Source organism: Ranitomeya variabilis, chromosome 8 (genome assembly GCF_051348905.1).
Source record: "Ranitomeya variabilis isolate aRanVar5 chromosome 8, aRanVar5.hap1, whole genome shotgun sequence".
Lineage (NCBI taxonomy): Eukaryota > Metazoa > Chordata > Amphibia > Anura > Dendrobatidae > Ranitomeya > Ranitomeya variabilis.
The window spans coordinates 155,567,496-155,592,894 of record NC_135239.1 but is presented as its reverse complement, the minus strand read 5'-3'; the positions used below and the strand labels follow the sequence as shown (position 1 = coordinate 155,592,894).

Sequence of the window (25,399 nt, the reverse complement as noted above, 5' to 3'; positions counted from 1 at the left end):
CAAAGACCGTAATAGTCGGGTAACCCGGTGGTTCCTTGCCCTGCAGGCTTACTCTTTCACGGTGGAGCACCGCCCCGGAGTGCAGATGGGGAACGCTGATGCCCTGTCCCGAGTGCACTGTTTCAAGAGTGTTCTTGCTCGACCGGAGTGGTCTGAGCAGAAGGGGGGGATATGTAAGAGCCAGGTTGGTCTGGTAGTCAGGGGCAGATATATCTCGCCCAGGTACCTATCCTATGTGAGTTAGGCCTCTCAGTATCTTCAGGATACGGAGGGGTTAATAAGTGCAGGAATAAAGGATGACCAGCTGGGGGTTTCAGGTGTCAGCCTGGGGCACACAGATTGCCTGTCTGTGTGAGACAAACGTGAGTGAGAGCTGTGCTCAAGGACTGTGTGTTGTTAGCTGGGTGGGAGAAGCCCCCCCAGTTGTTAGATAGCAGCGTATTTGTTTAGTTAGAGCCGGACAGGCTAGGATTTATTTTTATGCTTTGTTTTATCTATGTTGCTTTCACGTTAATAAATCTGACCTGAAGTCAGTCTGCTAAGAAACCTGCTGTACGCCTCAGATTCAATGCACAAACCACGTGACCTTTGACCCCAGCAAAGGCGATCCCGAAGTGTTTTATTACAAGGCCCAAATAATAAAGTGGGTAAAATGCAGGTCAAAATTGGTAACAGGACTAACCAGGTGGCATTGCTTAGTTCAGTGGAGTAGAAAACCCAGGAGCGGCAGACAGACACCATTAGTAGGGCCGAACCACACTAGTAGGCCCTATGCAGTTTAATATTACAAATGAAGGCCGAAAGCCTGAAGATTAAAGGTCAGGAAAATAACACAGGACAACACCAAGGTGCGGCACACACCGTTACTAGGCCCAACCAAAGTAGTAGGCCAACTGCAGTTTAATTATTTAAAATGTAAGCCGAAAGCCTGAACATTGAAGGTCGGAACAACAAAACAGGAGAAAACCCAGTAGCGTCAGACACCGTTTTAAGGGCCCAACCACACATTTTAAAAACAACTACTTAACGAGAGCTTTAAGATTGAAGCTCAGCTTTATACAGTGGAGGACAACACCATGGAGCGGCACACACCGTTAGTAGGCACCAACCACCAATTTGTACCAACAAATACTTAATGAGAGCCAGAAGGTTGAAGCTCAGATTTATACAGTGGAGGACAACACCAGGGAGCGGCAGACACCGTTAGTAGGCCCCAACCACCAATTTTTACCAACAAACACTTAATGAGAGCCAGAAGGTTGAAGCTCAGATTTATACAGTGGAGGACAACACCAGGGAGCGGCAGACACCGTTAGTAGGCCCCAACCACCAATTGTTACCACACACATTCCCCCGGACGAAGCTAACGCGAAACGTGCGTTGGGGCTCAGGACTACACGTGCAGGTCATGTATGACATTTAAACCTCCAAATGTTTTTGCTTAATATGGTTTTCGGTTACTTTAACCAGCAGTATATTGTGATATGGTTTGGCTCACAATAGAATTTGGCCTATATTTATGGTAACAACCTGTGGACTAATCACTGCCTAATGTCTAGTGAAGCACTATGCACCTTATATCTATATACAGCATAGACATTGTGTTATGTCCACCATAGGACTAAAATCAGTGGGTAAAATTAGAGTCCACATATTTAAAGCAATAGAGGTGGTCAGCAGCTCTTTGGAGTAACCAATTTGAAGGTGTTACGGTGATATGTCATCCGTGGCTTACGTTGTGTAGTTTTTCTGACATGTGTTGTCTCCACTTTTTAATATATTTAAAGGAGTGTTTTTAAAAAATATTTAATAAAATTTTCTGTGCAAATTTGTACTTATGACTTTGGCTTCCTATTTCTGCTTTTTTGGTAAATACTTAATGAGAGCCTGAAGGTTGAAGCTCAGACAAGGAAACCTGGAGGAGAACACCAAGGAGGAGGAGAACACTCAGGAGGAGGAGAACACCCAGGAGAGGCAGACACCGTTAGTAGGTCCCAACCACCAATTTTTACCAACAAATACTTAATGAGAGCCAGAAGGTTGAAGCTCAGCTTTATACAGTGGAGGACAACACCCGGGAGCGGCACACACCGTTAGTAGGCCCCAACCACCAATTTTTACCAACAAATACTTAATGAGAGCCAGAAGGTTGAAGCTCAGACAAGGAAACCTGGAGGAGAACACCAAGGAGGAGGAGAACACCAAGGAGGAGGAGAACACCGTTACTAGGCCCCAACCCAAGTAGTATGGCAACTGTAGTGTTACATTTAAAAATACTTAATGAGAGCCTGAAGGTTGAAGCTCAGACAAGGAAACCTGGAGGAGAACACCAAGGAGGAGGAGAACACCAAGGAGGAGGAGAACTCCGTTACTAGGCCCCAACCCAAGTAATATGGCAACTGTAGTGTTACATTTAAAAATACTTAATGAGAGCCTGAAGGTTGAAGCTCAGACAAGGAAACCTGGAGGAGAACACGAAGGAGGAGGAGAACACCAAGGAGGAGGAGAACACCGTTACTAGGCCCCAACCCAAGTAGTATGGCAACTGTAGTGTTACATTTAAAAATACTTAATGAGAGCCTGAAGGTTGAAGCTCAGACAAGGAAACCTGGAGGAGAACACCAAGGAGGAGGAGAACACCAAGGAGGAGGAGAACTCCGTTACTAGGCCCCAACCCAAGTAATATGGCAACTGTAGTGTTACATTTAAAAATACTTAATGAGAGCCTGAAGGTTGAAGCTCAGACAAGGAAACCTGGAGGAGAACACCAAGGAGGAGGAGAACACCAAGGAGGAGGAGAACACCGTTACTAGGCCCCAACCCAAGTAGTATGGCAACTGTAGTGTTACATTTAAAAATACTTAATGAGAGTCTGAAGGTTGAAGCTCAGACAAGGAAACCTGGAGGAGAACACCAAGGAGGAGGAGAACACCAAGGAGGAGGAGAACACCGTTACTAGGCCCCAACCCAAGTAGTATGGCAACTGTAGTGTTACATTTAAAAATACTTAATGAGAGCCTGAAGGTTGAAGCTCAGACAAGGAAACCTGGAGGAGAACACCAAGGAGGAGGAGAACACCAAGGAGGAGGAGAACACCGTTACTAGGCCCCAACCCAAGTAGTATGGCAACTGTAGTGTTACATTTAAAAATACTTAATGAGAGCCTGAAGGTTGAAGCTCAGACAAGGAAACCTGGAGGAGAACACCAAGGAGGAGGAGAACACTCAGGAGGAGGAGAATACCCAGGAGAGGCTGACACCGTTAGTAGGTCCCAACCACCAATTTTTACCAACAAATACTTAATGAGAGCCAGAAGGTTGAAGCTCAGCTTTATACAGTGGAGGACAACACCAGGGAGCGGCACACACCGTTAGTAGGCCCCAACCACCAATTTTTACCAACAAATACTTAATGAGAGCCAGAAGGTTGAAGCTCAGACAAGGAAACCTGGAGGAGAACACCAAGGAGAAGGAGAACACCAAGGAGGAGGAGAACACCGTTACTAGGCCCCAACCCAAGTAGTATGGCAACTGTAGTGTTACATTTAAAAATACTTAATGAGAGCCTGAAGGTTGAAGCTCAGACAAGGAAACCTGGAGGAGAACACCAAGGAGGAGGAGAACACCAAGGAGGAGGAGAACACCGTTACTAGGCCCCAACCCAAGTAATATGGCAACTGTAGTGTTACATTTAAAAATACTTAATGAGAGCCTGAAGGTTGAAGCTCAGACAAGGAAACCTGGAGGAGAACACCAAGGAGGAGGAGAACACCAAGGAGGAGGAGAACACCACCGTTACTAGGCCCCAACCCAAGTAGTATGGCAACTGTAGTGTTACATTTAAAAATACTTAATGAGAGCCTGAAGGTTGAAGCTCAGACAAGGAAACCTGGAGGAGAACACCAAGGAGGAGGAGAACACCAAGGAGGAGGAGAACTCCGTTACTAGGCCCCAACCCAAGTAATATGGCAACTGTAGTGTTACATTTAAAAATACTTAATGAGAGCCTGAAGGTTGAAGCTCAGACAAGGAAACCTGGAGGAGAACACCAAGGAGGAGGAGAACACCAAGGAGGAGGAGAACACCGTTACTAGGCCCCAACCCAAGTAGTATGGCAACTGTAGTGTTACATTTAAAAATACTTAATGAGAGTCTGAAGGTTGAAGCTCAGACAAGGAAACCTGGAGGAGAACACCAAGGAGGAGGAGAACACCAAGGAGGAGGAGAACACCGTTACTAGGCCCCAACCCAAGTAGTATGGCAACTGTAGTGTTACATTTAAAAATACTTAATGAGAGCCTGAAGGTTGAAGCTCAGACAAGGAAACCTGGAGAAGAACACCAAGGAGGAGGAGAACACCAAGGAGGAGGAGAACACCGTTACTAGGCCCCAACCCAAGTAGTATGGCAACTGTAGTGTTACATTTAAAAATACTTAATGAGAGCCTGAAGGTTGAAGCTCAGACAAGGAAACCTGGAGGAGAACACCAAGGAGGAGGAGAACACTCAGGAGGAGGAGAACACCCAGGAGCGGCAGACACCGTTAGTAGGCCCCAATCACCAATTTTTACCAACAAATACTTAATGAGAGCCAGAAGGTTGAAGCTCAGCTTTATACAGTGGAGGACTACACCAGGGAGCGCCACACACCGTTAGTGGGCCCCAACCAGCAATTTTTACCAACAAATACTTAATGAGAGCCAGAAGGTGGAAGCTCAGACAAGGAAACCTGGAGGAGAACCCCAAGGAGGAGGAGAACACCAAGGAGGAGGAGAACACCGTTACTAGGCCCCAACCCAAGTAGTATGGCAACTGTAGTGTTACATTTAAAAATACTTAATGAGAGCCTGAAGGTTGAAGCTCAGACAAGGAAACCTGGAGGAGAACACCAAGGAGGAGGAGAACACCAAGGAGGAGGAGAACACCGTTACTAGGCCCCAACCCAAGTAGTATGGCAACTGTAGTGTTACATTTAAAAATACTTAATGAGAGCCTGAAGGTTGAAGCTCAGACAAGGAAACCTGGAGGAGAACACCAAGGAGGAGGAGAACACCAAGGAGGAGGAGAACACCGTTACTAGGCCCCAACCCAAGTAGTATGGCAACTGTAGTGTTACATTTAAAAATACTTAATGAGAGCCTGAAGGTTGAAGCTCAGACAAGGAAACCTGGAGGAGAACACCAAGGAGGAGGAGAACACCAAGGAGGAGGAGAACACCGTTACTAGGCCCCAACCCAAGTAGTATGGCAACTGTAGTGTTACATTTAAAAATACTTAATGAGAGTCTGAAGGTTGAAGCTCAGACAGGGAAACCTGGAGGAGAACACCAAGGAGGAGGAGAACACTCAGGAGGAGGAGAACACCCAGGAGAGGCAGACACCGTTAGTAGGTCCCAACCACCAATTTTTACCAACAAATACTTAATGAGAGCCAGAAGGTTGAAGCTCAGCTTTATACAGTGGAGGACAACACCAGGGAGCGGCACACACCGTTAGTAGGCCCCAACCACCAATTTTTACCAACAAATACTTAATGAGAGCCAGAAGGTTGAAGCTCAGACAAGGAAACCTGGAGGAGAACACCAAGGAGGAGGAGAACACCAAGGAGGAGGAGAACACCGTTACTAGGCCCCAACCCAAGTAGTATGGCAACTATAGTGTTACATTTAAAAATACTTAATGAGAGCCTGAAGGTTGAAGCTCAGACAAGGAAACCTGGAGGAGAACACCAAGGAGGAGGAGAACACCAAGGAGGAGGAGAACACCGTTACTAGGCCCCAACCCAAATAATATGGCAACTGTAGTGTTACATTTAAAAATACTTAATGAGAGCCTGAAGGTTGAAGCTCAGACAAGGAAACCTGGAGGAGAACACCAAGGAGGAGGAGAACACCAAGGAGGAGGAGAACACCGTTACTAGGCCCCAACCCAAGTAGTATGGCAACTGTAGTGTTACATTTAAAAATACTTAATGAGAGCCTGAAGGTTGAAGCTCAGACAAGGAAACCTGGAGGAGAACACCAAGGAGGAGGAGAACACCAAGGAGGAGGAGAACACCGTTACTAGGCCCCAACCCAAGTAGTATGGCAACTGTAGTGTTACGTTTAAAAATACTTAATGAGAGTCTGAAGGTTGAAGCTCAGACAAGGAAACCTGGAGGAGAACACCAAGGAGGAGGAGAACACCAAGGAGGAGGAGAACACCGTTACTAGGCCCCAACCCAAGTAGTATGGCAACTGTAGTGTTACATTTAAAAATACTTAATGAGAGCCTGAAGGTTGAAGCTCAGACAAGGAAACCTGGAGAAGAACACCAAGGAGGAGGAGAACACCAAGGAGGAGGAGAACACCGTTACTAGGCCCCAACCCAAGTAGTATGGCAACTGTAGTGTTACATTTAAAAATACTTAATGAGAGCCTGAAGGTTGAAGCTCAGACAAGGAAACCTGGAGGAGAACACCAAGGAGGAGGAGAACACTCAGGAGGAGGAGAACACCCAGGAGCGGCAGACACCGTTAGTAGGGCCCAACCACCAATTTTTACCAACAAATACTTAATGAGAGCCAGAAGGTTGAAGCTCAGATTTATACAGTGGAGGACAACACCAGGGAGCGGCAGACACCGTTAGTAGGCCCCAACCACCAATTTTTACCAACAAATACTTAATGAGAGCCAGAAGGTTGAAGCTCAGATTTATACAGTGGAGGACAACACCAGGGAGCGGCAGACACCGTTAGTAGGCCCCAACCACCAATTGTTACCAACAAATACTTAATGAGAGCCAGAAGGTTGAAGCTCAGATTTATACAGTGGAGGAAAACACCAGGGAGCGGCAGACACCGTTAGTAGGCCCCAACCACCAATTTTTACCAACAAATACTTAATGAGAGCCAGAAGGTTGAAGCTCAGATTTATACAGTGGAGGAGAACACCCGGGAGCGGCAGACACCGTTAGTAGGCCCCAACCACCAATTTTTACCAACAAATACTTAATGAGAGCCAGAAGGTTGAAGCTCAGATTTATACAGTGGAGGACAACACCAGGGAGCGGCAGACACCGTTAGTAGGCCCCAACCAGCAATTTTTACCAACAAATACTTAATGAGAGCCAGAAGGTGGAAGCTCAGACAAGGAAACCTGGAGGAGAACACCAAGGAGGAGGAGAACACCAAGGAGGAGGAGAACACCGTTACTAGGCCCCAACCCAAGTAGTATGGCAACTGTAGTGTTACATTTAAAAATACTTAATGAGAGCCTGAAGGTTGAAGCTCAGACAAGGAAACCTGGAGGAGAACACCAAGGAGGAGGAGAACACCAAGGAGGAGGAGAACACCGTTACTAGGCCCCAACCCAAGTAGTATGGCAACTGTAGTGTTACATTTAAAAATACTTAATGAGAGCCTGAAGGTTGAAGCTCAGACAAGGAAACCTGGAGGAGAACACCAAGGAGGAGGAGAACACCAAGGAGGAGGAGAACACCGTTACTAGGCCCCAACCCAAGTAGTATGGCAACTGTAGTGTTACATTTAAAAATACTTAATGAGAGCCTGAAGGTTGAAGCTCAGACAAGGAAACCTGGAGGAGAACACCAAGGAGGAGGAGAACACTCAGGAGGAGGAGAACACCCAGGAGAGGCAGACACCGTTAGTAGGTCCCAACCACCAATTTTTACCAACAAATACTTAATGAGAGCCAGAAGGTTGAAGCTCAGCTTTATACAGTGGAGGACAACACCAGGGAGCGGCACACACCGTTAGTAGGCCCCAACCACCAATTTTTACCAACAAATACTTAATGAGAGCCAGAAGGTTGAAGCTCAGACAAGGAAACCTGGAGGAGAACACCAAGGAGGAGGAGAACACCAAGGAGGAGGAGAACACTGTTACTAGGCCCCAACCCAAGTAGTATGGCAACTGTAGTGTTACATTTAAAAATACTTAATGAGAGCCTGAAGGTTGAAGCTCAGACAAGGAAACCTGGAGGAGAACACCAAGGAGGAGGAGAACACCAAGGAGGAGGAGAACACCATTACTAGGCCCCAACCCAAGTAATATGGCAACTGTAGTGTTACATTTAAAAATACTTAATGAGAGCCTGAAGGTTGAAGCTCAGACAAGGAAACCTGGAGGAGAACACCAAGGAGGAGGAGAACACCAAGGAGGAGGAGAAAACCGTTACTAGGCCCCAACCCAAGTAGTATGGCAACTGTAGTGTTACATTTAAAAATACTTAATGAGAGCCTGAAGGTTGAAGCTCAGACAAGGAAACCTGGAGGAGAACACCAAGGAGGAGGAGAACACCGTTACTAGGCCCCAACCCAAGTAATATGGCAACTGTAGTGTTACATTTAAAAATACTTAATGAGAGCCTGAAGGTTGAAGCTCAGACAAGGAAACCTGGAGGAGAACACCAAGGAGGAGGAGAACACCAAGGAGGAGGAGAACACCGTTACTAGGCCCCAACCCAAGTAGTATGGCAAATGTAGTGTTACATTTAAAAATACTTAATGAGAGTCTGAAGGTTGAAGCTCAGACAAGGAAACCTGGAGGAGAACACCAAGGAGGAGGAGAACACCAAGGAGGAGGAGAACACCGTTACTAGGCCCCAACCCAAGTAGTATGGCAACTGTAGTGTTACATTTAAAAATACTTAATGAGAGCCTGAAGGTTGAAGCTCAGACAAGGAAACCTGGAGAAGAACACCAAGGAGGAGGAGAACACCAAGGAGGAGGAGAACACCATTACTAGGCCCCAACCCAAGTAGTATGGCAACTGTAGTGTTACATTTAAAAATACTTAATGAGAGCCTGAAGGTTGAAGCTCAGACAAGGAAACCTGGAGGAGAACACCAAGGAGGAGGAGAACACTCAGGAGGAGGAGAACACCCAGGAGCGGCAGACACCGTTAGTAGGCCCCAATCACCAATTTTTACCAACAAATACTTAATGAGAGCCAGAAGGTTGAAGCTCAGCTTTATACAGTGGAGGACTACACCAGGGAGCGGCACACACCGTTAGTGGGCCCCAACCAGCAATTTTTACCAACAAATACTTAATGAGAGCCAGAAGGTGGAAGCTCAGACAAGGAAACCTGGAGGAGAACCCCAAGGAGGAGGAGAACACCAAGGAGGAGGAGAACACCGTTACTAGGCCCCAACCCAAGTAGTATGGCAACTGTAGTGTTACATTTAAAAATACTTAATGAGAGCCTGAAGGTTGAAGCTCAGACAAGGAAACCTGGAGGAGAACACCAAGGAGGAGGAGAACACCAAGGAGGAGGAGAACACCGTTACTAGGCCCCAACCCAAGTAGTATGGCAACTGTAGTGTTACATTTAAAAATACTTAATGAGAGCCTGAAGGTTGAAGCTCAGACAAGGAAACCTGGAGGAGAACACCAAGGAGGAGGAGAACACCAAGGAGGAGGAGAACACCGTTACTAGGCCCCAACCCAAGTAGTATGGCAACTGTAGTGTTACATTTAAAAATACTTAATGAGAACCTGAAGGTTGAAGCTCAGACAAGGAAACCTGGAGGAGAACACCAAGGAGGAGGAGAACACCAAGGAGGAGGAGAACACCGTTACTAGGCCCCAACCCAAGTGGTATGGCAACTGTAGTGTTACATTTAAAAATACTTAATGAGAGCCTGAAGGTTGAAGCTCAGACAAGGAAACCTGGAGGAGAACACCAAGGAGGAGGAGAACACTCAGGAGGAGGAGAACACCCAGGAGGGGCAGACACCGTTAGTAGGGCCCAACCACCAATTTTTACCAACAAATACTTAATGAGAGCCAGAAGGTTGAAGCTCAGATTTATACAGTGGAGGACAACAACAGGGAGCGGCAGACACCGTTAGTAGGCCCCAACCACCAATTTTTACCAACAAATACTTAATGAGAGCCAGAAGGTTGAAGCTCAGATTTATACAGTGGAGGACAACACCAGGGAGCGGCAGACACCGTTAGTAGGCCCCAACCACCAATTGTTACCAACAAATACTTAATGAGAGCCAGAAGGTTGAAGCTCAGATTTATACAGTGGAGGAAAACACCAGGGAGCGGCAGACACCGTTAGTAGGCCCCAACCACCAATTTTTACCAACAAATACTTAATGAGAGCCAGAAGGTTGAAGCTCAGATTTATACAGTGGAGGAGAACACCCGGGAGCGGCAGACACCGTTAGTAGGCCCCAACCACCAATTTTTACCAACAAATACTTAATGAGAGCCAGAAGGTTGAAGCTCAGATTTATACAGTGGAGGACAACACCAGGGAGCGGCAGACACCGTTAGTAGGCCCCAACCAGCAATTTTTACCAACAAATACTTAATGAGAGCCAGAAGGTGGAAGCTCAGACAAGGAAACCTGGAGGAGAACACCAAGGAGGAGGAGAACACCAAGGAGGAGGAGAACACCGTTACTAGGCCCCAACCCAAGTAGTATGGCAACTGTAGTGTTACATTTAAAAATACTTAATGAGAGCCTGAAGGTTGAAGCTCAGACAAGGAAACCTGGAGGAGAACACCAAGGAGGAGGAGAACACCAAGGAGGAGGAGAACACCGTTACTAGGCCCCAACCCAAGTAGTATGGCAACTGTAGTGTTACATTTAAAAATACTTAATGAGAGCCTGAAGGTTGAAGCTCAGACAAGGAAACCTGGAGGAGAACACCAAGGAGGAGGAGAACACCAAGGAGGAGGAGAACACCGTTACTAGGCCCCAACCCAAGTAGTATGGCAACTGTAGTGTTACATTTAAAAATACTTAATGAGAGCCTGAAGGTTGAAGCTCAGACAAGGAAACCTGGAGGAGAACACCAAGGAGGAGGAGAACACTCAGGAGGAGGAGAACACCCAGGAGAGGCAGACACCGTTAGTAGGTCCCAACCACCAATTTTTACCAACAAATACTTAATGAGAGCCAGAAGGTTGAAGCTCAGCTTTATACAGTGGAGGACAACACCAGGGAGCGGCACACACCGTTAGTAGGCCCCAACCACCAATTTTTACCAACAAATACTTAATGAGAGCCAGAAGGTTGAAGCTCAGACAAGGAAACCTGGAGGAGAACACCAAGGAGGAGGAGAACACCAAGGAGGAGGAGAACACCGTTACTAGGCCCCAACCCAAGTAATATGGCAACTGTAGTGTTACATTTAAAAATACTTAATGAGAGCCTGAAGGTTGAAGCTCAGACAAGGAAACCTGGAGGAGAACACCAAGGAGGAGGAGAACACCAAGGAGGAGGAGAACACCGTTACTAGGCCCCAACCCAAGTAGTATGGCAACTGTAGTGTTACATTTAAAAATACTTAATGAGAGCCTGAAGGTTGAAGCTCAGACAAGGAAACCTGGAGGAGAACACCAAGGAGGAGGAGAACACCAAGGAGGAGGAGAACACCGTTACTAGGCCCCAACCCAAGTAATATGGCAACTGTAGTGTTACATTTAAAAATACTTAATGAGAGCCTGAAGGTTGAAGCTCAGACAAGGAAACCTGGAGGAGAACACCAAGGAGGAGGAGAACACCAAGGAGGAGGAGAACACCGTTACTAGGCCCCAACCCAAGTAGTATGGCAACTGTAGTGTTACATTTAAAAATACTTAATGAGAGCCTGAAGGTTGAAGCTCAGACAAGGAAACCTGGAGGAGAACACCAAGGAGGAGGAGAACACTCAGGAGGAGGAGAACACCCAGGAGCGGCAGACACCGTTAGTAGACCCCAATCACCAATTTTTACCAACAAATACTTAATGAGAGCCAGAAGGTTGAAGCTCAGCTTTATACAGTGGAGGACTACACCAGGGAGCGGCACACACCGTTAGTGGGCCCCAACCAGCAATTTTTACCAACAAATACTTAATGAGAGCCAGAAGGTGGAAGCTCAGACAAGGAAACCTGGAGGAGAACCCCAAGGAGGAGGAGAACACCAAGGAGGAGGAGAACACCGTTACTAGGCCCCAACCCAAGTAGTATGGCAACTGTAGTGTTACATTTAAAAATACTTAATGAGAGCCTGAAGGTTGAAGCTCAGACAAGGAAACCTGGAGGAGAACACCAAGGAGGAGGAGAACACCAAGGAGGAGGAGAACACCGTTACTAGGCCCCAACCCAAGTAGTATGGCAACTGTAGTGTTACATTTAAAAATACTTAATGAGAGCCTGAAGGTTGAAGCTCAGACAAGGAAACCTGGAGGAGAACACCAAGGAGGAGGAGAACACCAAGGAGGAGGAGAACACCGTTACTAGGCCCCAACCCAAGTAGTATGGCAACTGTAGTGTTACATTTAAAAATACTTAATGAGAACCTGAAGGTTGAAGCTCAGACAAGGAAACCTGGAGGAGAACACCAAGGAGGAGGAGAACACCAAGGAGGAGGAGAACACCGTTACTAGGCCCCAACCCAAGTGGTATGGCAACTGTAGTGTTACATTTAAAAATACTTAATGAGAGCCTGAAGGTTGAAGCTCAGACAAGGAAACCTGGAGGAGAACACCAAGGAGGAGGAGAACACTCAGGAGGAGGAGAACACCCAGGAGCGGCAGACACCGTTAGTAGGGCCCAACCACCAATTTTTACCAACAAATACTTAATGAGAGCCAGAAGGTTGAAGCTCAGATTTATACAGTGGAGGACAACACCAGGGAGCGGCAGACACCGTTAGTAGGCCCCAACCACCAATTTTTACCAACAAATACTTAATGAGAGCCAGAAGGTTGAAGCTCAGATTTATACAGTGGAGGACAACACCAGGGAGCGGCAGACACCGTTAGTAGGCCCCAACCACCAATTGTTACCAACAAATACTTAATGAGAGCCAGAAGGTTGAAGCTCAGATTTATACAGTGGAGGAAAACACCAGGGAGCGGCAGACACCGTTAGTAGGCCCCAACCACCAATTTTTACCAACAAATACTTAATGAGAGCCAGAAGGTTGAAGCTCAGATTTATACAGTGGAGGAGAGCACCCGGGAGTGGCAGACACCGTTAGTAGGCCCCAACCACCAATTTTTTCCAACAAATACTTAATGAGAGCCAGAAGGTTGAAGCTCAGATTTATACAGTGGAGGACAACACCAGGGAGCGGCAGACACCGTTAGTAGGCCCCAACCAGCAATTTTTACCAACAAATACTTAATGAGAGCCAGAAGGTGGAAGCTCAGACAAGGAAACCTGGAGGAGAACACCAAGGAGGAGGAGAACACCAAGGAGGAGGAGAACACCGTTACTAGGCCCCAACCCAAGTAGTATGGCAACTGTAGTGTTACATTTAAAAATACTTAATGAGAGCCTGAAGGTTGAAGCTCAGACAAGGAAACCTGGAGGAGAACACCAAGGAGGAGGAGAACACCAAGGAGGAGGAGAACACCGTTACTAGGCCCCAACCCAAGTAGTATGGCAACTGTAGTGTTACATTTAAAAATACTTAATGAGAGCCTGTAGGTTGAAGCTCAGACAAGGAAACCTGGAGGAGAACACCAAGGAGGAGGAGAACACCGTTACTAGGCCCCAACCCAAGTAGTATGGCAACTGTAGTGTTACATTTAAAAATACTTAATGAGAGCCTGAAGGTTGAAGCTCAGACAAGGAAACCTGGAGGAGAACACCAAGGAGGAGGAGAACACCAAGGAGGAGGAGAACACCGTTACTAGGCCCCAACCCAAGTGGTATGGCAACTGTAGTGTTACATTTAAAAATACTTAATGAGAGCCTGAAGGTTGAAGCTCAGACAAGGAAACCTGGAGGAGAACACCAAGGAGGAGGAGAACACTCAGGAGGAGGAGAACACCCAGGAGCGGCAGACACCGTTAGTAGGGCCCAACCACCAATTTTTACCAACAAATACTTAATGAGAGCCAGAAGGTTGAAGCTCAGATTTATACAGTGGAGGACAACAACAGGGAGCGGCAGACACCGTTAGTAGGCCCCAACCACCAATTTTTACCAACAAATACTTAATGAGAGCCAGAAGGTTGAAGCTCAGATTTATACAGTGGAGGACAACACCAGGGAGCGGCAGACACCGTTAGTAGGCCCCAACCACCAATTGTTACCAACAAATACTTAATGAGAGCCAGAAGGTTGAAGCTCAGATTTATACAGTGGAGGAAAACACCAGGGAGCGGCAGACACCGTTAGTAGGCCCCAACCACCAATTTTTACCAACAAATACTTAATGAGAGCCAGAAGGTTGAAGCTCAGATTTATACAGTGGAGGAGAACACCCGGGAGCGGCAGACACCGTTAGTAGGCCCCAACCACCAATTTTTACCAACAAATACTTAATGAGAGCCAGAAGGTTGAAGCTCAGATTTATACAGTGGAGGACAACACCAGGGAGCGGCAGACACCGTTAGTAGGCCCCAACCAGCAATTTTTACCAACAAATACTTAATGAGAGCCAGAAGGTGGAAGCTCAGACAAGGAAACCTGGAGGAGAACACCAAGGAGGAGGAGAACACCAAGGAGGAGGAGAACACCGTTACTAGGCCCCAACCCAAGTAGTATGGCAACTGTAGTGTTACATTTAAAAATACTTAATGAGAGCCTGAAGGTTGAAGCTCAGACAAGGAAACCTGGAGGAGAACACCAAGGAGGAGGAGAACACCAAGGAGGAGGAGAACACCGTTACTAGGCCCCAACCCAAGTAGTATGGCAACTGTAGTGTTACATTTAAAAATACTTAATGAGAGCCTGAAGGTTGAAGCTCAGACAAGGAAACCTGGAGGAGAACACCAAGGAGGAGGAGAACACCAAGGAGGAGGAGAACACCGTTACTAGGCCCCAACCCAAGTAGTATGGCAACTGTAGTGTTACATTTAAAAATACTTAATGAGAGCCTGAAGGTTGAAGCTCAGACAAGGAAACCTGGAGGAGAACACCAAGGAGGAGGAGAACACTCAGGAGGAGGAGAACACCCAGGAGAGGCAGACACCGTTAGTAGGTCCCAACCACCAATTTTTACCAACAAATACTTAATGAGAGCCAGAAGGTTGAAGCTCAGCTTTATACAGTGGAGGACAACACCAGGGAGCGGCACACACCGTTAGTAGGCCCCAACCACCAATTTTTACCAACAAATACTTAATGAGAGCCAGAAGGTTGAAGCTCAGACAAGGAAACCTGGAGGAGAACACCAAGGAGGAGGAGAACACCAAGGAGGAGGAGAACACCGTTACTAGGCCCCAACCCAAGTAATATGGCAACTGTAGTGTTACATTTAAAAATACTTAATGAGAGCCTGAAGGTTGAAGCTCAGACAAGGAAACCTGGAGGAGAACACCAAGGAGGAGGAGAACACCAAGGAGGAGGAGAACACCGTTACTAGGCCCCAACCCAAGTAGTATGGCAACTGTAGTGTTACATTTAAAAATACTTAATGAGAGCCTGAAGGTTGAAGCTCAGACAAGGAAACCTGGAGGAGAACACCAAGGAGGAGGAGAACACCAAGGAGGAGGAGAACACCGTTACTAGGCCCCAACCCAAGTAATATGGCAACTGTAGTGTTACATTTAAAAATACTTAATGAGAGCCTGAAGGTTGAAGCTCAGACAAGGAAACCTGGAGGAGAACACCAAGGAGGAGGAGAACACCAAGGAGGAGGAGAACACCGTTACTAGGCCCCAACCCAAGTAGTATGGCAACTGTAGTGTTACATTTAAAAATACTTAATGAGAGCCTGAAGGTTGAAGCTCAGACAAGGAAACCTGGAGGAGAACACCAAGGAGGAGGAGAACACTCAGGAGGAGGAGAACACCCAGGAGCGGCAGACACCGTTAGTAGACCCCAATCACCAATTTTTACCAACAAATACTTAATGAGAGCCAGAAGGTTGAAGCTCAGCTTTATACAGTGGAGGACTACACCAGGGAGCGGCACACACCGTTAGTGGGCCCCAACCAGCAATTTTTACCAACAAATACTTAATGAGAGCCAGAAGGTGGAAGCTCAGACAAGGAAACCTGGAGGAGAACCCCAAGGAGGAGGAGAACACCAAGGAGGAGGAGAACACCGTTACTAGGCCCCAACCCAAGTAGTATGGCAACTGTAGTGTTACATTTAAAAATACTTAATGAGAGCCTGAAGGTTGAAGCTCAGACAAGGAAACCTGGAGGAGAACACCAAGGAGGAGGAGAACACCAAGGAGGAGGAGAACACCGTTACTAGGCCCCAACCCAAGTAGTATGGCAACTGTAGTGTTACATTTAAAAATACTTAATGAGAGCCTGAAGGTTGAAGCTCAGACAAGGAAACCTGGAGGAGAACACCAAGGAGGAGGAGAACACCAAGGAGGAGGAGAACACCGTTACTAGGCCCCAACCCAAGTAGTATGGCAACTGTAGTGTTACATTTAAAAATACTTAATGAGAACCTGAAGGTTGAAGCTCAGACAAGGAAACCTGGAGGAGAACACCAAGGAGGAGGAGAACACCAAGGAGGAGGAGAACACCGTTACTAGGCCCCAACCCAAGTGGTATGGCAACTGTAGTGTTACATTTAAAAATACTTAATGAGAGCCTGAAGGTTGAAGCTCAGACAAGGAAACCTGGAGGAGAACACCAAGGAGGAGGAGAACACTCAGGAGGAGGAGAACACCCAGGAGCGGCAGACACCGTTAGTAGGGCCCAACCACCAATTTTTACCAACAAATACTTAATGAGAGCCAGAAGGTTGAAGCTCAGATTTATACAGTGGAGGACAACACCAGGGAGCGGCAGACACCGTTAGTAGGCCCCAACCACCAATTTTTACCAACAAATACTTAATGAGAGCCAGAAGGTTGAAGCTCAGATTTATACAGTGGAGGACAACACCAGGGAGCGGCAGACACCGTTAGTAGGCCCCAACCACCAATTGTTACCAACAAATACTTAATGAGAGCCAGAAGGTTGAAGCTCAGATTTATACAGTGGAGGAAAACACCAGGGAGCGGCAGACACCGTTAGTAGGCCCCAACCACCAATTTTTACCAACAAATACTTAATGAGAGCCAGAAGGTTGAAGCTCAGATTTATACAGTGGAGGAGAGCACCCGGGAGTGGCAGACACCGTTAGTAGGCCCCAACCACCAATTTTTTCCAACAAATACTTAATGAGAGCCAGAAGGTTGAAGCTCAGATTTATACAGTGGAGGACAACACCAGGGAGCGGCAGACACCGTTAGTAGGCCCCAACCAGCAATTTTTACCAACAAATACTTAATGAGAGCCAGAAGGTGGAAGCTCAGACAAGGAAACCTGGAGGAGAACACCAAGGAGGAGGAGAACACCAAGGAGGAGGAGAACACCGTTACTAGGCCCCAACCCAAGTAGTATGGCAACTGTAGTGTTACATTTAAAAATACTTAATGAGAGCCTGAAGGTTGAAGCTCAGACAAGGAAACCTGGAGGAGAACACCAAGGAGGAGGAGAACACCAAGGAGGAGGAGAACACCGTTACTAGGCCCCAACCCAAGTAGTATGGCAACTGTAGTGTTACATTTAAAAATACTTAATGAGAGCCTGTAGGTTGAAGCTCAGACAAGGAAACCTGGAGGAGAACACCAAGGAGGAGGAGAACACCGTTACTAGGCCCCAACCCAAGTAGTATGGCAACTGTAGTGTTACATTTAAAAATACTTAATGAGAGCCTGAAGGTTGAAGCTCAGACAAGGAAACCTGGAGGAGAACACCAAGGAGGAGGAGAACACCAAGGAGGAGGAGAACACCGTTACTAGGCCCCAACCCAAGTGGTATGGCAACTGTAGTGTTACATTTAAAAATACTTAATGAGAGCCTGAAGGTTGAAGCTCAGACAAGGAAACCTGGAGGAGAACACCAAGGAGGAGGAGAACACTCAGGAGGAGGAGAACACCCAGGAGCGGCAGACACCGTTAGTAGGCCCCAACCACCAATTTTTACCAACAAATACTTAATGAGAGCCAGAAGGTTGAAGCTCAGATTTATACAGTGGAGGACAACACCAGGGAGCGGCAGACACCGTTAGTAGGCCCCAACCACCAATTTTTACCAACAAATACTTAATGAGAGCCAGAAGGTTGAAGCTCAGATTTATACAGTGGAGGACAACACCAGGGAGCGGCAGACACCGTTAGTAGGCCCCAACCACCAATTTTTACCAACAAATACTTAATGAGAGCCAGAAGGTTGAAGCTCAGATTTATACAGTGGAGGACAACACCAGGGAGCGGCAGACACCGTTAGTAGGCCCCAACCACCAATTTTTACCAACAAATACTTAATGAGAGCCAGAAGGTTGAAGCTCAGATTTATACAGTGGAGGACAACACCAGGGAGCGGCAGACACCGTTAGTAGGCCCCAACCACCAATTTTTACCAACAAATACTTAATGAGAGCCAGAAGGTTGAAGCTCAGATTTATACAGTGGAGGACAACACCAGGGAGCGGCAGACACCGTTAGTAGGCCCCAACCACCAATTTTTACCAACAAATACTTAATGAGAGCCAGAAGGTTGAAGCTCAGATTTATACAGTGGAGGAGAACACCAGGGAGCGGCAGACACCGTTAGTAGGCCCCAACCACCAATTTTTACCAACAAATACTTACTGAGAGCTCAGACAAGGAAACCTGGAGGAGAACACCAAGGAGGAGGAGAACACCTAGGAGGAGGAGAACACCTAGGAGGAGGAGAACACCCAGGAGGAGGAGAACACCCAGGAGGAGGAGAACACCCAGGAGCGTCAGACATCAACAGTAGGCCCCAACCAAACTAGTAGCCCAAATGCAGTTTCCTATTTTTTAAAAAAGCCCGAAAACCTGAACTGAGGACAATTTGAATTAGGGACTGCAGACAGACTTAGTAGGCTGTCCCCTGTGGACCATGCATCCACCACATTAACCCATTGCGCCATAATGGACACGTAACCTTCCGTGGCCATGCCTACAGGTCCATGCGTCTGTTGTCAGGTGCACCTTTGTACTCACAGATTGCCAGAGTGCATGGACAATGCGGTCTTTTACATGCTGGTGGAGGGTTGGGATGGCTTTTCTCGCAAAAGAAGTGTCAACTGGGTAGCTCGTAGCGTGGTACAGCGTAGTCCATCATGGCTTTATTAATATTAAATAAAAAAAAAAAATAGGCTCTATGCACTTTAAAATAGGTTCCAGGGGTACACGGTCAGCATTGGTGTGGTCAGCGGAGGACGATTGCAAGGAGGGACCGCAGACAGGCTTACTAGGCCTAAAATAAATAAAAATAGGCTCTATGCAGTTTTAAATAGGTTACATGGGTACACAGGCAGCATTAGTGTGGTCAGTGGGGGAGGATTGCAAGGAGGGACTGCAGACAGGCTTAGTAGGCCTAAAATAAATAAAAATAGGCTCTATGCAGTTTTAAATAGGTTACATGGGTACACAGGCAGCATTGGTGTGGTCAGGGGAGGAGGATTGCAAGGAGGGACCGCAGACAGGCTTACTAGGCCTAAAATAAATAAAAATAGGCTCTATGCAGTTTTAAATAGGTTACATGGGTACACAGGCAGCATTAGTGTGGTCAGGGGGGGAGGATTGCAAGGAGGGACCGCAGACAGGCTTACTAGGCCTAAAATAAATAAAAATAGGCTCAAGGCAGGCAGTTACAGTTATCTCGCAGGGGTACACAGGCAGCATTGGTGTGGTCAGCGGAGGAGGATTGCAAGGAGGGACCGCAGACAGGCTTACTAGGCCTAAAATAAATAAAAATAGGCTCTATGCAGTTTTAAATATGTTACATAGGTACACAGGCAGCATTGGTGTGGTCAGTGGAGGAGGATTGCAAGGAGAGACCGCAGACAGGCTTACTAGGCCTAAAATAAATAAAAATAGGCTCTATGCAGTTTTAAATATGTTACATAGGTACACAGGCAGCATTGGTGTGGTCAGTGGAGGAGGATTGCAAGGAGGGACCGCAGACAGGCTTACTAGGCCTAAAATAAATAAAAATAGGCTCTATGCAGTTTTAAATAGGTTACATGGGTGCACAGGCAGCATTGGTGTGGTCAGGGGAGGAGGATTGCAAGGAGGGACCGCAGACAGGCTTACTAGGCCTAAAATAAATAAAAATAGGCTCAAGGCAGGCAGTTACAGTTATCTCGCAGGGGTACACAGGCAGCATTGGTGTGGTCAGCGGAGGAGGATTGCAAGGAGGGACCGCAGACAGGCTTACTAGGCCTAAAATAAATAAAAATAGGCTCTATGCAGTTTTAAATAGGTTACATGGGTACACAGGCAGCATTGGTGTGGTGTCATGAATCCCAATGGCTAGGGATAGCAAGGGACAAGCAACGTAATACAAAATATCGGACGAGCTCTAGGGTGATGGAACCTGGGCTGACCGCTGCCCTACGCCTGACAAACGCAACTAGAGATAGCCAGGGAGCGTGCCTACGTTGGTTCTAGACGCCACGCACCAGCCTAAGAGCTAACTAGTACTGCAGAGAAAATAAAGACCTCACTTGCCTCCAGAGGAATGAACCCCAAAAGGTATAGTTGCCCCCCACATGTATTGACGGTGAAATGAGAGGAAGGCACACACATAGAGATGATATATATAGGTTCAGCAAATTGAGGCCCGCTGTAAACTAGAAAGCAGAACGATACAAAAGGGGTCTGAGCGGTCAGCAAAAAACCCTAATCAAAAAACCATCCTGAGATTACAAGAACCCATGTGCCAACTCATGGCACATGGGGAGAACCTCAGTCCACTAGAGCTACCAGCTAGCATAGAGACATAATAAGCAAGCTGGACAAAAAACCAACAACTGAAAATCAGCACTTAGCTTATCCTGAAAGATCTGGGAGCAGGTAGGCAGGAACCAAACAGAGCACATCTGAATACATTGATAGCCGGCAAGGGAATGACAGAAAGGCCAGGTAAAATAGGAAACACCCAGCCTCTGATGGACAGGTGGAAACCAAAGGCCGCAACCCACCAAAGTCACCCAGTACCAGCAGTAACCACCAGAGGGAGCCCACAAACAGAATCCACAACAGTACCCCCCCCTTGAGGAGGGGTCACCGAACCCTCACGAGAACCCCCAGGGCGATCAGGGTGAGCTCTATGGAAGGCGCGGACCAAATCAGTCGCATGAACATCGGAGGCGACCACCCAGGAATTATCCTCCTGACCATAACCCTTCCACTTAACCAAATACTGGAGTTTGCGTCTGGAAACACGAGAATCCAAGATCTTCTCAACAACATACTCCAATTCTCCCTCCACCAGCACCGGAGCAGGAGGCTCAACCGAAGGAACAACGGGCACCTCATACCTCCGCAACAACGACCGATGGAACACATTATGAATAGCAAACGATGCTGGGAGATCCAAACGAAAAGATACAGGGTTAAGAATCTCCGAGATCCTATAAGGACCGATGAACCGAGGCTTGAACTTAGGAGAAGAGACCTTCATAGGGACAAAACGAGAAGACAACCACACCAAATCCCCAACAAGAAGTCGGGGACCCACGCGGCGACGGCGATTAGCAAACTGCTGAGTCTTCTCCTGAGATAACTTCAAATTGTCCACCACCTGGTTCCAAATCTGATGCAGCCTGTCCACCACCACGTCCACTCCAGGACAATCCGAAGACTCCACCTGACCAGAGGAAAAACGAGGATGAAACCCCGAATTACAAAAAAAAAGGAGAGACCAACGTGGCAGAACTAGCCCGATTATTAAGAGCAAATTCGGCCAGTGGCAAAGAAGCAACCCAGTCATCTTGATCAGCAGAAACAAAACACCTCAAATAAGTTTCCAAGGTCTGATTAGTTCGCTCCGTCTGGCCATTCGTCTGAGGATGGAATGCAGACGAGAAAGACAAATCAATGCCCATCTTGGCACAAAACGTCCGCCAAAATCTAGACACAAACTGGGATCCCCTGTCAGAAACGATATTCTCCGGAATCCCATGCAAACGAACCACGTTCTGAAAAAATAAAGGGACCAACTCAGAGGAGGAAGGCAACTTAGGCAAGGGCACCAAATGAACCATCTTAGAAAAGCGGTCACACACAACCCAGATAACGGACATTTTCTGTGAAACCGGGAGATCAGAAATAAAATCCATGGAAATGTGCGTCCAAGGCCTCTTCGGGATGGGCAAGGATAACAACAACCCACTGGCCCGAGAACAGCAAGGCTTAGCTCGAGCACACACTTCACAAGACTGCACAAAGGTACGCACATCCCTAGACAAGGAAGGCCACCAAAAAGACCTGGCCACCAAGTCTCTAGTACCAAATATTCCAGGATGACCAGCCAACACAGAAGAATGGACCTCGGAGATGACTCTACTGGTCCAATCATCCGGAACAAACAGTCTTTCTGGTGGACAACGATCCGGTTTATCCACCTGAAACTCCTGCAATGCACGTCGCAAGTCTGGGGATACGGCGGACAATATTACCCCATCCCTAAGGATACCAGTAGGCCCAGAGTCTCCAGGAGAGTCAGGCACAAAACTCCTGGAAAGAGCATCTGCCTTCACATTCTTTGAACCTGGCAGGTATGAAACCACGAAATTGAAACGAGAAAAAAACAACGACCAACGAGCCTGTCTAGGATTCAAACGCCTAGCAGACTCAAGGTAAATGAGATTCTTGTGATCAGTCAAGACCACCACACGATGTTTAGCACCCTCAAGCCAATGACGCCACTCCTCAAATGCCCACTTCATGGCCAAAAGCTCCCGATTACCCACATCATAATTGCGCTCGGCGGGCGAGAATTTTCTAGAGAAGAATGCACATGGCTTCATCACCGAGCCATTAGAACTTCTCTGTGACAAAACCGCCCCCGCTCCAATCTCGGAAGCATCAACCTCAACCTGAAAAGGAAGTGAAACATCTGGTTGACACAACACAGGAGCAGAAGAAAACCGGTGCTTAAGTTCCTGAAAGGCCTCCACGGCCGCAGGAGACCAATCAGCAACATCAGCACCCTTTTTAGTCAAATCAGTCAAAGGTTTAACAATACTGGAAAAATTAGCAATGAACCGACGATAAAAATTAGCAAACCCCAAGAACTTCTGAAGGCTCTTAACAGATGTAGGTTGTGTCCAGTCACAAATCGCCTGAACCTTGACGGGATCCATCTCAATAGTAGAAGGAGAAAAAATGTACCCCAAAAAAGAAATCTTCTGGACTCCGAAGAGACACTTTGAGCCCTTCACAAACAGAGAATTGGCCCGCAGAACCTGAAACACCTTCCTGACCTGTAGAACATGAGACTCCCAGTCATCAGAAAACACCAAAATATCATCCAAATACACAATCATAAACTTATCCAGATATTCACGGAAAATATTGTGCATAAAGGACTGAAAGACTGACGGAGCATTGGAGAGTCCAAAAGGCATTACCAAATACTCAAAATGGCCCTCAGGCGTATTAAATGCGGTTTTCCACTCAGCACCCTGTTTTATCCGCACCAGATTATACGCACCGCGAAGATCTATCTTAGTGAACCACCTAGCCCCCTTAATGCGAGCAAACAAATCAGTCAATAATGGCAATGGATACTGATACTTGACTGTAATCTTATTCAGAAGGCGATAATCTATACAAGGCCTCAGGGAACCATCTTTTTTTGCCACGAAAAAAAAACCTGCTCCCAGAGGGGACGAAGATGGACGAATATGTCCCTTTTCCAAGGACTCCTTAATATAATTCCGCATAGCAGTATGCTCTGGCAGTGACAGATTAAATAAACGACCCTTAGGGAACTTACTGCCAGGAATCAATTCTATAGCACAGTCACAATCTCTATGCGGAGGGAGCGAATTGAGCTTAGGCTCCTCAAAAACATCCCTATAGTCAGACAAAAATGCAGGGATCTCAGAAGGAGTAGATGAAGCGATTGAAATCGGAGGTGCATAATCATGAACCCCCTGACATCCCCAGCTTAACACAGACATTGTTTTCCAGTCCAGGACAGGATTATGAGTTTGTAACCATGGCAGACCAAGCACTAGTACATCATGTAAATTATACAGTACAAGGAAGCGAATCACCTCCTGATGAACGGGAGTCATGCGCATGGTCACTTGTGTCCAATACTGCGGTTTATTCATAGCCAATGGTGTAGAGTCAATTCCCTTCAGAGGAATAGGAACTTCCAGAGGTTCCAGACTAAAACCGCAGCGTTTAGCAAATGACCAATCCATAAGACTCAGGGCAGCGCCCGAATCCACATAGGCATCGACGGAAATGGAAGACAGTGAAAAAATCAGAGTCACAGACAAAATGAACTTAGGCTGCAGAGTACCAATGGCAAAAGATTTATCAACCCTTTTTGTGCGTTTAGAGCATGCTGATATAACATGAGCTGAATCACCACAATAAAAACACAATCCATTTTTCCGCCTATAATTTTGCCGTTCACTTCTGGACTGAATTCTATCACATTGCATAGTCTCAGGTGCCTGTTCAAAAGACACCGCCAACTGGTGCACGGGTTTGCGCTCCCGTAAACGCCGATCAATCTGAATGGCCATAGCCATCGACTCATTCAGACCTGTAGGCGTAGGGAACCCCACCATAATATCCTTAATGGCCTCGGAAAGACCATTTCTGAAGTTTGCAGCCAGGGCGCACTCATTCCACTGAGTAAGCACCGACCATTTCCGAAATTTTTGACAATATATTTCCGCTTCATCATACCCCTGAGAGAGGGCTAATAAAGCCTTTTCAGCCTGAATCTCCAGGTTGGGTTCCTCATAGAGCAATCCCAATGCCAGAAAAAACGCATCCACATTGAGCAATGCAGGATCCCCTGGTGCCAATGCAAATGCCCAATTCTGAGGGTCGCCTCGCAGGAAAGATATTACAATCTTGACCTGTTGAGCAGGGTCTCCAGAGGAGCGAGATTTTAAAGAAAGAAACAATTTACAATTGTTCCTGAAATTCAGGAAGGTAGATCTATCTCCAGAAAAGAACTCTGGAATCGGAATTCTAGGTTCAGACATGGGAGTGTGAACAACAAAATCCTGTATGTTTTGAACTTTTGCCGCGAGATTACTCAGGCTGGAAGCCAAACTCTGGACATCCATGTTAAACAGCTAATATCAGAGCCATTCAAGGGTTAAGAGGAGGTAAGAAGCAGCTAGACAGCAATTAAGGGCTAGGCAGCAAAACTCTGAAGGAAAAAAAAAAAAAAAAAAAAAAATTTCCCTTAAACACTTCTTTTTCTCCTGCTTCAGCCCAAACAATTAACACTTTGTGGGCCGGCTATACTGTCATGAATCCCAATGGCTAGGGATAGCAAGGGACAAGCAAAGTAATACAAAATATCGGACGAGCTCTAGGATGATGGAACCTGGGCTGACCGCTGCCCTACGCCTGATAAACGCAACTAGAGATAGCCAGGGAGCGTGCCTACGTTGGTTCTAGACGCCACGCACC

General features: G+C 46.9%; 1 protein-coding gene across 2 annotated transcripts in view; it reads left to right on the top strand.

Annotated features, from left to right (window-relative positions):
• Nucleotides 1–25,399, top strand: part of MEI1 (meiotic double-stranded break formation protein 1) — a 1,359,645-nt gene that overhangs the window by 537,042 nt on the left and 797,204 nt on the right. The window lies entirely within an intron of this gene.